The following is a 13932-nucleotide window of genomic DNA, read 5'->3' as shown; positions in this document are numbered from 1 at the left end:
CAATGGAAACCTTGGATACCTCCTGCAAAGCGCCCAGCACAGCCTGCTGGCCTCCATCCTGCTTTCTGTAGGCAGGGGTAGCCTCCTTGCTCAGCCCAAGGCCTCTATCACCTCACCTGGCTCAGACCCTGCCTTCACGCCAGTGGCCTACCTGCTCAGGCCTGCTGCTCTGCAGGCGGGGGGAGCCTGGGTTTGCTTGTATGGGATTTCCCTTTTGGGGGTGTGTGTGTGTGTGCGCGAATGCGTGCACACACTCACGTTTGCACATCTCCCCATCAAACCGGGAGCTTCCAAAGGCAGGGATCAGTCCTTCTCCTCCTGGATACTTGATCTATGATTCTGACCAACTGTTCTCAAGCCACAAGTGGAAGGACACAGTGGATTCCAGCAGGATTTCTAGCAGAGAAGAATCAGAAAATGACCCGTCTCACCCATTTCCTGCCTCCGTCATTCTCCTGCAGACTGGTTTGCCAGGAGGTCACTCAAAGTGGGGTTTCAGGGACTCTGACTGGCAGAGAGGGGCTGCTGAACCTAGACAGGGCAGGGCAGGAGTCCTCAGCCGGGAGGACAACTCTGAGATGCTTTTCAAATGCAGTGAAGTGTCACAGAAAGGGGTCCCTCACAGGTGACTTCAGGGCCTAGGGAGGGAAGGGTTGCCTTGGGGTGGAAGAGACAGAGTTCGGCCCCAGAGTTTATGTCAGCCAACAGCTCCTCTGATGTGATCGTGTCGCCTTTGAAGAATGTGCCTCTGTGGCCTCAAATAGTAAAAGATCTTCTGTCTGTCCTGAACCTCTCCAATCTGTCCTTCCTGTTTGAACATCCTCACAAGTCTCACCCTGAGGCTGTGTGGCAGGAGGGAGGAGCCCACACTTGTGTTCCAGGGGCTGAGACCCATCAGCCAGGTCCCTGCAGGAATGTGGTCTTGAGCCCTCTGCCTATTGTGGTTGAAGGCAGAGCCCAGAGACTGCTCAAGACTGTCGGCATTCATGAGAGTCACCTCAGCAGCATGGGACCCTAGATAAGTGACTTGGTTTCCCCACGTGTCAATGGAGGCCACACACTGCCGGTCCTCCCTCATGGAGTTGTGTGAAGCTGTCAGTGTGCTTTGAAAACTCGGGTGCTGTCGACATGCAAGGTACTGCTGTGGCTCTGGTTATTGACCCAGGTGAGGACAATGGTCCTGGGGTGTTTGGGACAGTTCCTGACCTGGCTCTTTTGAACTGAGCTTGAGAGGAACCGGAGAGACACCAGCTGAGTCATGGGCAGAGTTCACTGGGGAGGTCACGGCCAGGCCCACCATCCTTCACACTGTGGGGGCTTCTAGGTTTTGTCAGGAATGGATTGGGTGGCCTCAGACGCCCTGAGATAGCTCTGGGGGCTTCAGGGGAAGCTGGGCTTTTCAGTTGGGAATAACATTGGGCTTTTCAGGATCAGCCCCTGACATGAACCTGCTTATTTCCATCCTTCTGCTGATTGGGTTAATTTGCCTGTCCCAATCCTGGGCAGGTACAGGATCCCAGCCAATTCCCAGAGGAAGCAGAGTGACCTGCCTGGCCCAAGGCAGTCAGCTGAGCGAGAGGCCCAGAAAATGTGAACCTTGGGCATAGGAGAAGCTCACATTAGTGATGGGTTGTGAAATGTCCCCTAAGAGATGGAATAGAGGCAGGTGGCAGATTAGGAGCTGGATGTGACATGTAGGGTGGCCTGCCAAAGGAATGCAGAAGAACAGGTTTGCAGGGCCCAGGAGGGCGCTGCAGATGCACAGTTCCTTCCCAGGCTATTCCTCCGCCCATCCCACCCCCAGGCCTCACCTGTCTGCCGCAGAAGCTCTGTCAACGTCACCAAGATTGAGGAGATGCAGTGTGTCCCAGGCTGCACCCTTTGACAAGCGTCTTACGAACATCTTCGGCTTACATCACATGGGCTCACAAGAGAAAGTAATGCAAGCACCAAGCACACAGGAAAGGAGCACTCTCCTCTCTCCTCCCAATGGCCTCAGGTTCCCTCTGACGCCAGGCCCAATAAAAGATCTCAAGAAAGTGCAGTTACTCTCGGTTTCTACTGGTGGGAGTGTCCCCAACTCTGACTCCAAGTCTACAAAGTAATGAACTTGATGAACGTGGGCATCAGGGACTGAGATAGCCCTGAGCACTAGGTAATCTCAAGACAGTCCTCCAAATAGGGGTTGGCATTATTTGGTTTTATAAACTTCTGTTTGCCTGTGGAGTTATCTGTCTAGATGTGCCTGGTTCTGACTGAAATGGAGTCAGGTTTGGATTAACTGAACCCAAAGCCATCAGTGGAGTTGGGTGGGAGACCTGAACCCAGGGGTGTCTATTTTTTAAGTGTGGAGAGGGGTTGGGGGAAAGCCGAAGTTTGGGCCCAGCAGCACGAGATGATCTGAAAGTCGAGCTGTCCCTGGGGACCTCTTTCCCCACCAGAAATCTCTTCCCTTGGGTTAATAAGAACCTATTTGAAGTGAGTTCTGACCTGGGTGCATGACATCATGGAGGATGTCCCTCAACCTGCCCTCCCTCCTGTCCCTGTTACCTGGAGACTACCTGGGCTGCACCCATGGGCTGCCTCCTCCCATGGCTTCAGATTGTCCAAAGAATGGGTGGAAATAGAGTGAGGTGGGGGCTTTGCATCCCTGACCACATCCTAGGGTGTGGCAGTGTTTGATCTCTGCAGCCCCCCTGGTCCTATAGAATAGCTGCAGCATTACCAGACCCAGGAAGCCAACCAAGAGGCTATTACTGTTAAGTCAAGCTCTAAGCCACCCACGCCATGGGGAAAAGAGGACCCTGTCTCAGAAAATGAGAGGACACAACTGCCATGGTACGGATCATGTCTGAGGAGTCAGACAGACCTGGGTGAGTTTCCAGGACACCATTTATTAGCTGTGTGACTGCAGGCAACAGGCTTAACCTCTTTGAGCTAAAGTTTTCTCAGTTCCATTTCTTTAAACTGGGGACTCCGGTACCTTCCTTGTATTGTTGTTCTGAGAATTAAATCAGATAGTGTATGTGAAGGGCAGCCTAGGACCTCTGTAAGCAATTTTTACCAGTTATTTTTGGGGGGTGGGTGGGTACTGGGGATTAAACCCAGGGACACTCAACCACTTAGCCACACCTCCGGCCTTTTTAATATTTTTTAGAGGCAGGTTCTCGCTACGTTGCTTAGAGCCTCACTAAATTACTCAGGTTGGTTTTGAATTCGGGATCCTCCTACCTCAGCCCCTGGAGCCTCTGGGATTACAGGCCTGCACCACCATGCCTGGCAGCAATTATTTATTTATTTATTTGTTTGTTTATTTATTTTATTTGTTTATTTAAAGCACAGACTCTGGAATGAGACAATCTAGGTCAGACTTCTCTTCGCAGTGGCTGTGTGACCTTGGGCAAGTTACTTCATGTTTCTGGGCAGAATTTTCTCAGCTACCTAATGGATTTCCTGGCGTCCTCATGGGGTTGCTGGGAGGATGACGTGGGACTGTGCTCTCAAGGACTTAGTGCCTGACTTTCCTAAGGATTGTGTGAGCACATTATTTATTCAACTCTTTCTGATAAGGGTGATGCTCACCTGCTGGGCCCCAGATGTGGCATGGAGAAGTCAGAGCCTGTCTCTTGGTCTGTGGGACGTTGACCATATTCTCCCTGCACCTGTCTGCCTTAGTTTCTTCCCCAAATTCTCCCATCATGACTTTTCACTTTCTGTCTCCCCACACACACGGCAGATGTTGGCAACCTCCTCAGACACCGCTTTGTTAGCCCGTGGCAGCCCCGAGGAAGCCGGGGTTGTGGGCTCCTTGTTCGGCCTGGGAGGGGCCTGGGTCCACCCTCTGTCTGAGAAGCCCCATTAGTCACTTGAGAAGATGAGCCCTGTGCTGCCCTTGCTGGCGGGCACGTGCACCCGCCAGGCAGGCTGGGATGAATCACTTCCCACACTGTGTGGTCACACCGTGTGGTCACCCCCACTGGCAACGGAGGCCCTGACTGCTGCCTTTGTTGTAGCGTTTCTTTCCATTGCATGAGTCAGAAGACATCAGTCACCCGGCCATGTGATCCCCAATCTTCTGCCAAGGAACTTGTGTGCAAAGGATTGCTGGAAAAACCTCGAAGGATGGGGAGGCAGCTGTGGGGCGCTGAGTCAAGGGGACTGGAAGCTGGAACTTGTGACGGCGTCATCAGGAAAAGAGCAGCGGGGGCTCCGTTCATGAGGCAGGAGACCCACCTGCAAGAGTGGCTGCCCCCAGAAAAACTATGTGATCATTTTGTCTGATTACCAATGGAAAGTTTATATAAAAATTCAGATCAATAAAGAAGCCAATACAATGAAATTGACGCATTTCTTTTGTTATATTGTGTGTATGTACAAAAATGTAGTCATGAATCCCACAAATATATATAATTATAACAACAACAATTAAGAAAATCCTCTAACACACACACACACACACGCACACGCACACGCAAAAGAAAGGTCATATCTCTTATGTGCCACCACCAGTACTATTTTAATCCATTGAGACATTTTCCATATGCTTTCAGCATGGCACCTGAAACGCCCTGGTCTACTGCTCCTGGCTGCTGTTCAGGTCTGGTTCTGCTTCTGCCCCAGTCCTGGGACACTGACTCCCAGCCTGGGGAGAGATGGGTTATACCTGGTTGGCTAAGCATGCAGTCCTCATCTTATTGCCTTTGTAGCTAACATCCTTTCTTTCGTTCTTTTTTTATTTTGAGGGGGATACTGAAGATTGAACCCAGGGGTGCTTTACCACTGAGCTCCATCCCTAGTCCTTTTTATTTTTTGTTTTTAGAGACAAGAGTCTCACTAAGTTGCTGAGGGTCTTACTAAGTTGCTGAGGCTGTCCTCAAACTTGTGATTCCCTTCTCTCCCGAGCCCCTGGGATTACAGGCATGTGCCACCATGCTGGGCCTATAGCTGACATCTTCCCTCTGTACTGGCTGGGCCCTGGTCATTGGTGCTCCATCACAGGTGCTGTAGACAGGTCGATTGAAATTTGCTTTCCTATTTTCTTGAGCAAAGCATAGCTTGTAAAACAACTGTAAACAAAGTACTGTGTAACCAAATGGAGAAAATGTTTATATACTCAGCTCTTTGATGTTTTGTACTGGAACTACAGTGAGAAATATATTTTATATTATAAGCAAGTATGTATAAACACACACACACACACACACACACACACATGACAGAAACAAAATTTCTGAAGTAATTCCTAAACTTACTATGTGATATTTTGCATTTAACTCAATTTCACTAAAAGAAAATGTGGTTTGAAATGCACTAAATTGGGGCTAGAAATACAGCTCAGTTGGTAAAGTGCTTGCCTCACATGCACATGTGTGAAGCACTGGGTTCCATCCTCAGCTCCACATTAAAATAAAGGTATTGTGTCCATATATATATATATATATATATATATATATATTTTTTTTTTTTTTTTTTTTTTTTTTTTTTTTTTTTAACGGTGCTGGGGACCGAACCCAGGCTTTGTGCTTGCAAGGCAAGCACTCTACCGACTGAGCTATCTCCCCAGCCCAATAAAATATTTTTTTAAAAAAGAAATACACTAAATTATTTTCATGACCCACTCATATGCAGCAACTCGGTTTAAAAAACACTAGTTCAGCTGGATTTGACAGCACATTTCATAATCCCAGCGGGTAGGAAGGTTGAGGCAGAGGGATTGTAAGTTCAAAGTCAGCCTTAGCAACTTAGTAAGGCCCTAAGTAAGTTAGCAAGACCCTGTCTCAAAATAAAAAAAAAAAAAGCACTGGAGGTGTTGCTCAGTGGTTAAGTGCCTCTGGGTTCAATCCCTGGTATAAATAAATAAATAAATAAATAAATAAATAAATAACCACTAGTCCAGCTGACCATGCCAATAGCCAGAACAGTTCGTCTGTCTCATCTGTCCTGACTCCCCCTTGGATACAAATGTCCCCAGCTTATAATCTGTGCTCTCCCTGTTAGTCTTTACACAGAACCCTGAATCCCCAGATCTTCTAGAAACACAGATACAGAGGCAAACACAGGACTCAGAACAGAAAGGGAAGCATCCAGGGGAGAAGCCACAAGGTGACTCTAAAGAGCTAATATTTAGTTGGGACTCATTTAGCCACAGAATGACCTTCACAGACAAAGAAATGGGTTGAATGAGGATAATGAAGAGGGCAATGGACAGTTAAGTGCAAAATACTCTCCAAAGTGGTTGTGTGACCTGCACAAATAAGTGGGCATGGCCAGTGGTTAAGATCATAGACTCAGGGGCAGCGGGCCTCATGTAGAATCTGCTTTCTACGCCTCAATTTCTTTATCTATAAAATAGAAACATAATAGCATTTAGTTCTTAGTGTCCTTATCTATCAATGGGCCAGTCACTGATGCTCAACAAGATGGCTACCGGGACTGGGGTTGTGACCCAGTGGTAGAGCGCTTGCCTCCCATGCGTGGGGCACTGGGTTTAGTCCTCAGCACCACGTACATAAACAAAATAAAGGTATTGTGTCCATCTACAACAAAAAAATAAAAGAAAAAATTTTAAAAAAAGAAGACTGCCAACCTGCCCACAGAAATTAGGCTCACTGGCTGGGTAGAGTCAGTGTAAAGCACAGAGCAGTTCCTATTAAGGGGTGGAGAGAGTTAAAACCCCAGAGCTGCTACATGGGAATGAAGACCCCAGCACCACAGACATCAAAGGGGAAGTCCACACACTCACCCAAAGTCAAAGTCAGAGGGGTCCTCAGGCCGTGGCGCTCAGCCATGAATATGAAGACCCCTCATCATCTTCATCACATTTCTGTACATGCTTTCTTCATAAGACAAGTTCACAACACAAGTTCATTGTTTTTCGGTTCTCACCAAAGTTCTCAGTTGGCATGGTTCACCTGACTGCAGCATCAGATCCTGCAGGTGCCTGAGGAGGGAGCTCCAGGGCGGGATCCGTGGATGGCAAAGGTCTTCTGATGCCAAGTTCTCATGCGGCATGCATTCAGTTCTTGAATCATTTCTGCTAAGTCCAGAGATAATGTCTCCAGGAGCTGTTAAAAATATCTCTGAATTACCGTTAAGATTTTTTTGGGGGGGATACTAGGAATTGAACTCAAGCACTTGACCACTAAGTCATATCTCCAGCCCTATTTTGTATTTTATTTAGAGACAGGGTCTCACTGAGTTGCTTAGGGCCTCACTAAGGTGCTGAAGCTGGCTTTGAACTTGAGATCCTCCTGTCTCAGCCTCCTGAGTCACTGGGATTACAGGCATGTGCCACCACGCCCGGCTACTCTTAAGATTTTGGGGCCCAAAATACTTGGGCAGGTTGGTGGTTTCCTCCCATGCAGCAGGGGCATGTGGTACCCAGGGCAACTGTGTGGCTCCTGCATCACCACTGTGCCCAGCCCGCCTGAGTGCATGGATAAAGGGAAGAATGGGTTAGTTTTCTTCTCTCCATCCGTCCCTGCTGATGTTGCTTAGCCAAGGCCTTGGCGTCTCTAGCTTGGTCTACTGGTCTCCCTATCACCAACTCTATCCTCTCCATTCCGTGTTCCATACTGTTGCAAGAATGAGCTTTCTCAAGTACAAATTGGATGATGTGACCTTTCAGGAGGAAATCCTGTATCACTCCCTTACAGACACCACATCTCAGTCCTGGTGGATCTTTTGGCCTCTGCAGCTCCCTCTCAAGCCCCTGGAAGGTCCAAGATGCATTCCAAACTCCCTTCCAGGCAAAGCCTCAGCCCACCTCCCAACCTCGCTTTGGCCATTCCTCTAAAACCTGCCCTCTGGTCCCACTGAACCTAACAACTTGGATTCTCTGAAGGTGAACTGGTCTCAAGTCCCCATACTTTTGCCCACGCTGATCCCTGGGTCTTGCCTGTCACAACGCTGGCCCCTTTGTAAATAACTGTTCTGCTCTGTGGAAGTACTGTGCCCTCTGACTGTGTAGAGCCAAGAGCTCATGCCCTGCACGGCCACATGCTCTGACTGTTTCTGAGGCAGCCGCTAAAAGATTTGACAGCCATTCCAGATCTGGTCACCAGAGGGCAGTGGAGTGTAGAGCAGCGTCCTTCCTGGGTGGCTGTGGCCACCCTCACAGCCAAGATCTCAGTCCTGGCTGCCACTCCCTCTTTACTCCTTTATGCAGAACTGGTCCCACGATCTTCCTTGACCATTATTTTCATCACCTTTCCTCTTCCCCACACCCTTCCTCAAGAACATTCAGTGGCTCATTATTTCCAAATTAACCCTCCACTTTGAGTTTCGTTTGCTTATTAAATAGAGCTGCTATTTTCATTTTTTAAATGGGGGTGGGAGGAGCCAATTTATACATAGATCTCCTAGTTTTCTCGTGTTTTGGTCCCTCTCTCGAGCACATACACATGCACATAGTTGTGCTTGTGGTCAGGTCATAAATACGATTTGGAATTTTTCTGTTTGGGCCTATTTTGAAATCATGGGCATTCTTTCAAGTTACTGTTCTGGTTGCACAAACATCAACAGGAAGAAATGTCAACTTGACTTTCAAGGCCATGCTGGCCGGACCTCCCATCCCATCAACAGCCCCCGCCCGCCCACCCCTGCCAGATTTCTGCAACTCTTTTGAGGCTGGAATACTAGCCAGTCCCCCAGTCAGGTATCCAAATCCACAGCCTCTCTCTGAAGCACCCTCCCCTGGCTTCCCTATTACATTTCGCGGCAGATCCCTCCAGACCATGGCTCAAAATCCCCGTCTACAGAGCGTGTGTCCCTGCCGTCGCCCTGGTTCTGAGCTGGCTTATCCTGCTGTCCCTCCCCTTCCGTCTGGTGCAGCTTCTGGAGCCTGGGAGCCCTCTGATGGTACATCCAGGTTTCCCACCATAATAGGTCACCACAAATTTGGTGTCTTAAAACAATGGAAATTCATCCTCTCACTGTTTCAGAGGTCTGAAATTAAGGTGCTGCGGGGGGAGCACTGGGGAGATCTCTGGAAGAGAATTGGTTCCTCTCCTCTTCCAGCTTCTGGTGGCTGTTGGGATTCTTTGGCTTACAGGTGCATCCGGGTCCAATTTCCCGTGGCCTCCTCTTAGGGTCTGTGTTAGGTCTTCTGCTTCACTCTCATGGGGATACTTGTCATTGGACTTAGGTCCCCGTTGGCTAATCCAGGTCAGTTTCCTCAGTTCAGGATCCTTACCTCAATTATATCTACAGAGATAGTCCCCACCCCCCCGCCAAATAACTTACCATTCGCAGATTCTGAGGACTAGGATGTAGACATATCTTTGTGGGGGGGCCACCATTTAACCCACTAGAATCTCCATTATGAGGCTATTCCGAGCTGGCCAGAGGATCCATGTGGAACAAAGTAGGGCTTCCCAAACCTCATGGATCATCAAAATTACAAGTATGTGACTAGGATTTGGAAAAACACTTCAGTTAGGCCTCTATGGTGGTTCAGGTACAGGAGGTCTGGGATACCACTGGGCCTCAGTAAGGATTGTATGGGTTATGCTACAGTAACAAACAGCCCCAATATCTCAGTGGCCTGACACAACACAAGTTATGGTCACCTTGGGTTGACTCTGGGACTCTCCTGAGTTATCTTCCTTCCAGGACCTGGTGACGGATCATCCATCTACTGGAGTGTTACTTAGGGAAAAGGGCAGGAAATACCCAAGGGAGTTCAGGCAGCTGAGAGCCCAGTCACCGCTGCTTAGTCTGGTTAGAACTATATGTCGGTGCTGCTACCCTTTGCCACTGATCATACTCTTGGTCCCATGGCTGACATGCATCCTCTCCAACTGCTTTTGAGGTTAAAGCAGGAGCATCCCTTAGGCTAAACCTGAATCACACAGAGGCCCACGGGCATATCTGCATTCCACCAAGACCAGACCTTCATTGGCACCACCTCGTGGGGAGGGCGATGTGAACAGACACTCTATTGAAATCCACCTGCTTCCACTCCAAATAGTCACCTGGAATGCATTCATTCGTTCACTTGTTACCCAAAGAGCCCCTTCTCTTGCCTTTTTGGGAAAAGGGGAGGGAAGAGAGAGGTGGTGGCCTTGTTCCCTCATCCCCAGCATTGGTTCAGCGGAGGTCACCAGTATTTACTCAACAGAACCATGATGAATGATTTGCATGTGGTCACTCCTCTGTTTATCCCCCAAAGGAGAGGACTGGGGAGCAGGAAGGAGAAAGAAAGCAACTGCACCTAATATAAAATCCTCCCAGGTCAGGCAGCAGTCTGTCAAGGAAAATGAGAATTTCACTGAAAATGGGATGAAGGAATCTACGTTTGCCCCAGAACTGTGGAATCTATGCTAACTCCAGGGAGTGTCAAAATTCAATTAAATTCTACAACACCCAGTTGATGTCCCCAGAGGACTGGAGAATTGCTTGGCATAAGAGTCCCACAGAGTTAGTGTCAGGTTCTGTGAGCAAGGAACTGTTTCCCCTTCTTTGTCTTGTATTTTCATTTGCAGACTCTGCCTACCTTACCTGAGTATGCTGTTTTCCTTTGATTTATTTTGGGGCTGAGTTCAGATTTGCTTGGAATAAAGGTTTTCACTGCCAAAAGAACTCAAGAGTTGAAATTCACAGGTCATTCTTCATTTTTTTTCTTTCCATATTGAAAAACTGTCATGAATGTGTAATTTATTCTCAAACCTATTTTATAAAGCCCCTGCTGGGGCCTCTATTAAAATTCATCTGCTTCCTGTTGCAGAGGATGGGATAAAATGAGGTCAATAGGTGGAGTTTCTGTTCTCCAAGGGTCTCTCTCCAAGAGGATAGAGAGTCAAGTACCCATCACATGTGATCTGAGGTGCAAGGCACAGGAGGAAGCTGACACCATGTGGATCTTGGCAGAGCAGCAAAGAATGGTCAGTAGTAGGTGATGCCAGCCAGGAACTGTCTCTAACACTCTGACTTCAACACATGATTGCCCAAAGCTGGTGAGCACAACAACTGGAAGATACCAGTTCTCTTGGATTTTCTCTTTTCTTCTTCTGTGTAGTCAATATCTATGATAAAATTGATGACGTAGTACAGCAACTACTTTCTGTTTGGTTGCCTTAAAAAATATGACATGGCGAGCCATTTCTTCTGGGCATCTTCAGGCACTCAAGGACTCTGCCCCGAGTGTCCAGTTTGGGTGGAGGAGAGGACATGCCCCATGGGCTACCTTTGATGGTGTGCTCCAGGTTCCTTGCCAGCCCTGATCAGGGACAGGAGCTAGCAGAGAGAAATCAAGAGACTCCAGAGGAGGAATGTTCAAAGAGCAGCATGCTCTCCACTTCGATGACTCCCAAGTAAACAAGTTGGCTCTAAGCAGAGATGAGGAACCCAGGTGGAACCCAGGTCAAAGGACAGAGCTGTGTTCTATTGCCCAAAGAAAGAGCAAGAGCAGTGTTCACTGTGAACACTGATTATTGTCCCCCAACCCTTTTTTTTTCTTTTCTTTTATCATTAAAGGAAGTTATTGCTTAGAAGTCTCTCTTCTGAAAACTGCATCTGGCTTTCAGGGAGTGCCACGGTCCATCCAGACCCTCTTCAGATTGAACCCCTGACACGGGGTCTGAGAGGGATTTATGGATTAATCTAAAGTTCTTCAACAGGGCCCAGACAGGCATGAGGAGACTCAGCCTGCGAGCCTGGTGACACTGTGTTAGGAAGTCTCCAGCATGTGACTAAGCCTCGATGGACTCAGCAGCCGTGTGGGCCATGGACATGAGGTTAGAGACAGTATCATGGGAGTCCAGAACAACAGCCTGTAGCCCAAGGATTAGTGAGCGACCACAAGTGTGCGGAAAACAAGGACATGGTTTTCTCCAGCTCCTACATGCAGCCAGAAATAGAAGTCTGCCCTTTGTCCTTGAGGAGCTGAGGCAACCGCACAGTGTGGGTGTCAGGGACCACGGGTCCCTTTGTTCCTGTCTCCCCCGCACTCTTCCCCTCCTTCCTCGTGCCTCAGACCCTCAGCCCACATCCCGTGCAGACAGTGGGCAGGGCTCAGGACGCCATCTGCCACTGGTGAAGGGGACTGCTCAGCCGGGGCAGGAGGAGCCCATCTGGAGAGTGCCATGAGCTCCTGGCTCCCGTCTCCCCCTGGCACTGGCATGCCTCAGCATGGTGCGCCCTGACCTGGGGCACGCACAAACGCCCGGCTTCTTCCTGGCGGTAACTTCAGTGTCTGACACATGCCTCTAGGGCACAGTTTTTTAAATGTCATTAACTGAGGTCCACAGTAAGAAATCTGGCATCTCTTGCTTTCTGTTCCTTGCAGGTCGTGTAGACGGAGGGTTTCCACCTAAGGAACGTCTCCTTGGCTCCTCTTGCCTTGGGTTCAGCTAGGGCAGGACCCTGGGGGGAGGGAAAGGAGTGACGTAGTCATTCCTCATCAGGGTTGCCAGAGGCTGGCGGCCCCCCCAGCAGATGGTCACAGCCCCTCTCTCCATAGCACTCTCTTGAGTCCTTGAGTTCTGGAAACTTCCCTCCTTCAAACCTCCAAACCTCATGGTGAGAATTAGGCCCCAATGTCCCTTGTGATTTCCCTACACCCTACCCACATCTTCCTAAATAGTCTATTAAACGTTTCATTTAGAATGTGGCATCTTGTATTGCTGGGACCTTGACTTATATGTATCCACATAGTGTGTATGTGTACAACACACATATATATGCACATGTGTTTTCACACCTGCCAAAGGTGGATAAAATAATACCCTTACTCCTCAGGGAGCACTCAGGTGTCTGTTCTTCTATCTAGTTTTTAAAGGATGTTCATTCAGCCCGTTGAACTGATTCCATGACCCACTTATGGGTCTTGACCTACAGTGTGAAAAGCATTGCTTTAGGGTCAGCCCCGTGGGGGCAGCTCTCAGCTGGTCTGGCTATAGTGTGCAGCAGAGGTCAGCATGAAAAATGGCCAGTGTGCCCTAAGATGACTCTGCAAAATGGGTGCTTACTCCCTCGGGGCAGGTTGGACTGGTCCCAGGGGGTCTTGCAGCTGGTAGTTCCTTTCTGTGGCCATGATATTCCCTGGCTTAGAAATTCCAGCTGGTTAGAAGCTGTGAGGTGTTACACCACAACCAGAGTGTAGATACCAGGGAGCTGACTTAGCCACTCTCAGTGAGTACAGCTAATTGAGTGTGCTGTAGTCACCCGTCAGCTCCCTTTCTCTGGTAGGAAATTCCACCCAGAAGTCCAGGCCGTCAGAAGGCACTTGGCCAGCACAACTCTACAGCAAGGGAGCCATCAGAAGCTCGGAGGTACCTGTCGCACACCCAGGCAGTCTAAGCATCTCTCTCCGGGACGCCTTCCAAACACCCACCTCCCTGGCTCTTCTCCTGCCACTCTGGCTGACCCTCCCGCTTTGGCTCATCTGTCAAATCTCTTGTTCTGTTTCCTTCTCTGAGCAACCAAAGCCTCTTGGTTCACATTGTTAGGTGGTGGGCTGGGGAGATAGCTCAGTCGGTAGAGTGCTTGCCTCTCAAGCACAAGGCTCTGAGTTCGATCCCCAGCACCGCAAAAAAAAATAAAAGAAAAAAAACAAACAACAACACATTGTTAGGTGGTAAGGGGCTGCTGAGCTTAAGCTCATGAGTTAGAAAATTAATCCTTATATTCCTATGTTAATAGTGTTTGGAGGTAGAATTTTGGGAAGGTAATTAGGATTAGTTATAGTCATGAGGGTAAGGGGCCCATGATGGCATTAGTGGCTTTATAAAAGGAGGAAAAGAGACCTGAGCTAGCATGCCTGCTGTCTGGCCCTATGATACCCTCTGTCATGTTATGATGAATCAAAAAGGCCCTCATCAGATGTCAAATAGATGCTGGCACCGTGCTTTTGGACTTTCCAGCTTCTAGAACCATGAACCAAATTTCTTCTCTTTATAAATGACCTTATCTCAGGTATTTTGTTATAGCAAT

Source organism: Sciurus carolinensis, chromosome 12 (genome assembly GCF_902686445.1).
Source record: "Sciurus carolinensis chromosome 12, mSciCar1.2, whole genome shotgun sequence".
In the NCBI taxonomy this organism is placed as follows: domain Eukaryota; kingdom Metazoa; phylum Chordata; class Mammalia; order Rodentia; family Sciuridae; genus Sciurus; species Sciurus carolinensis.
Note: the sequence above shows the minus strand (reverse complement) of the source record.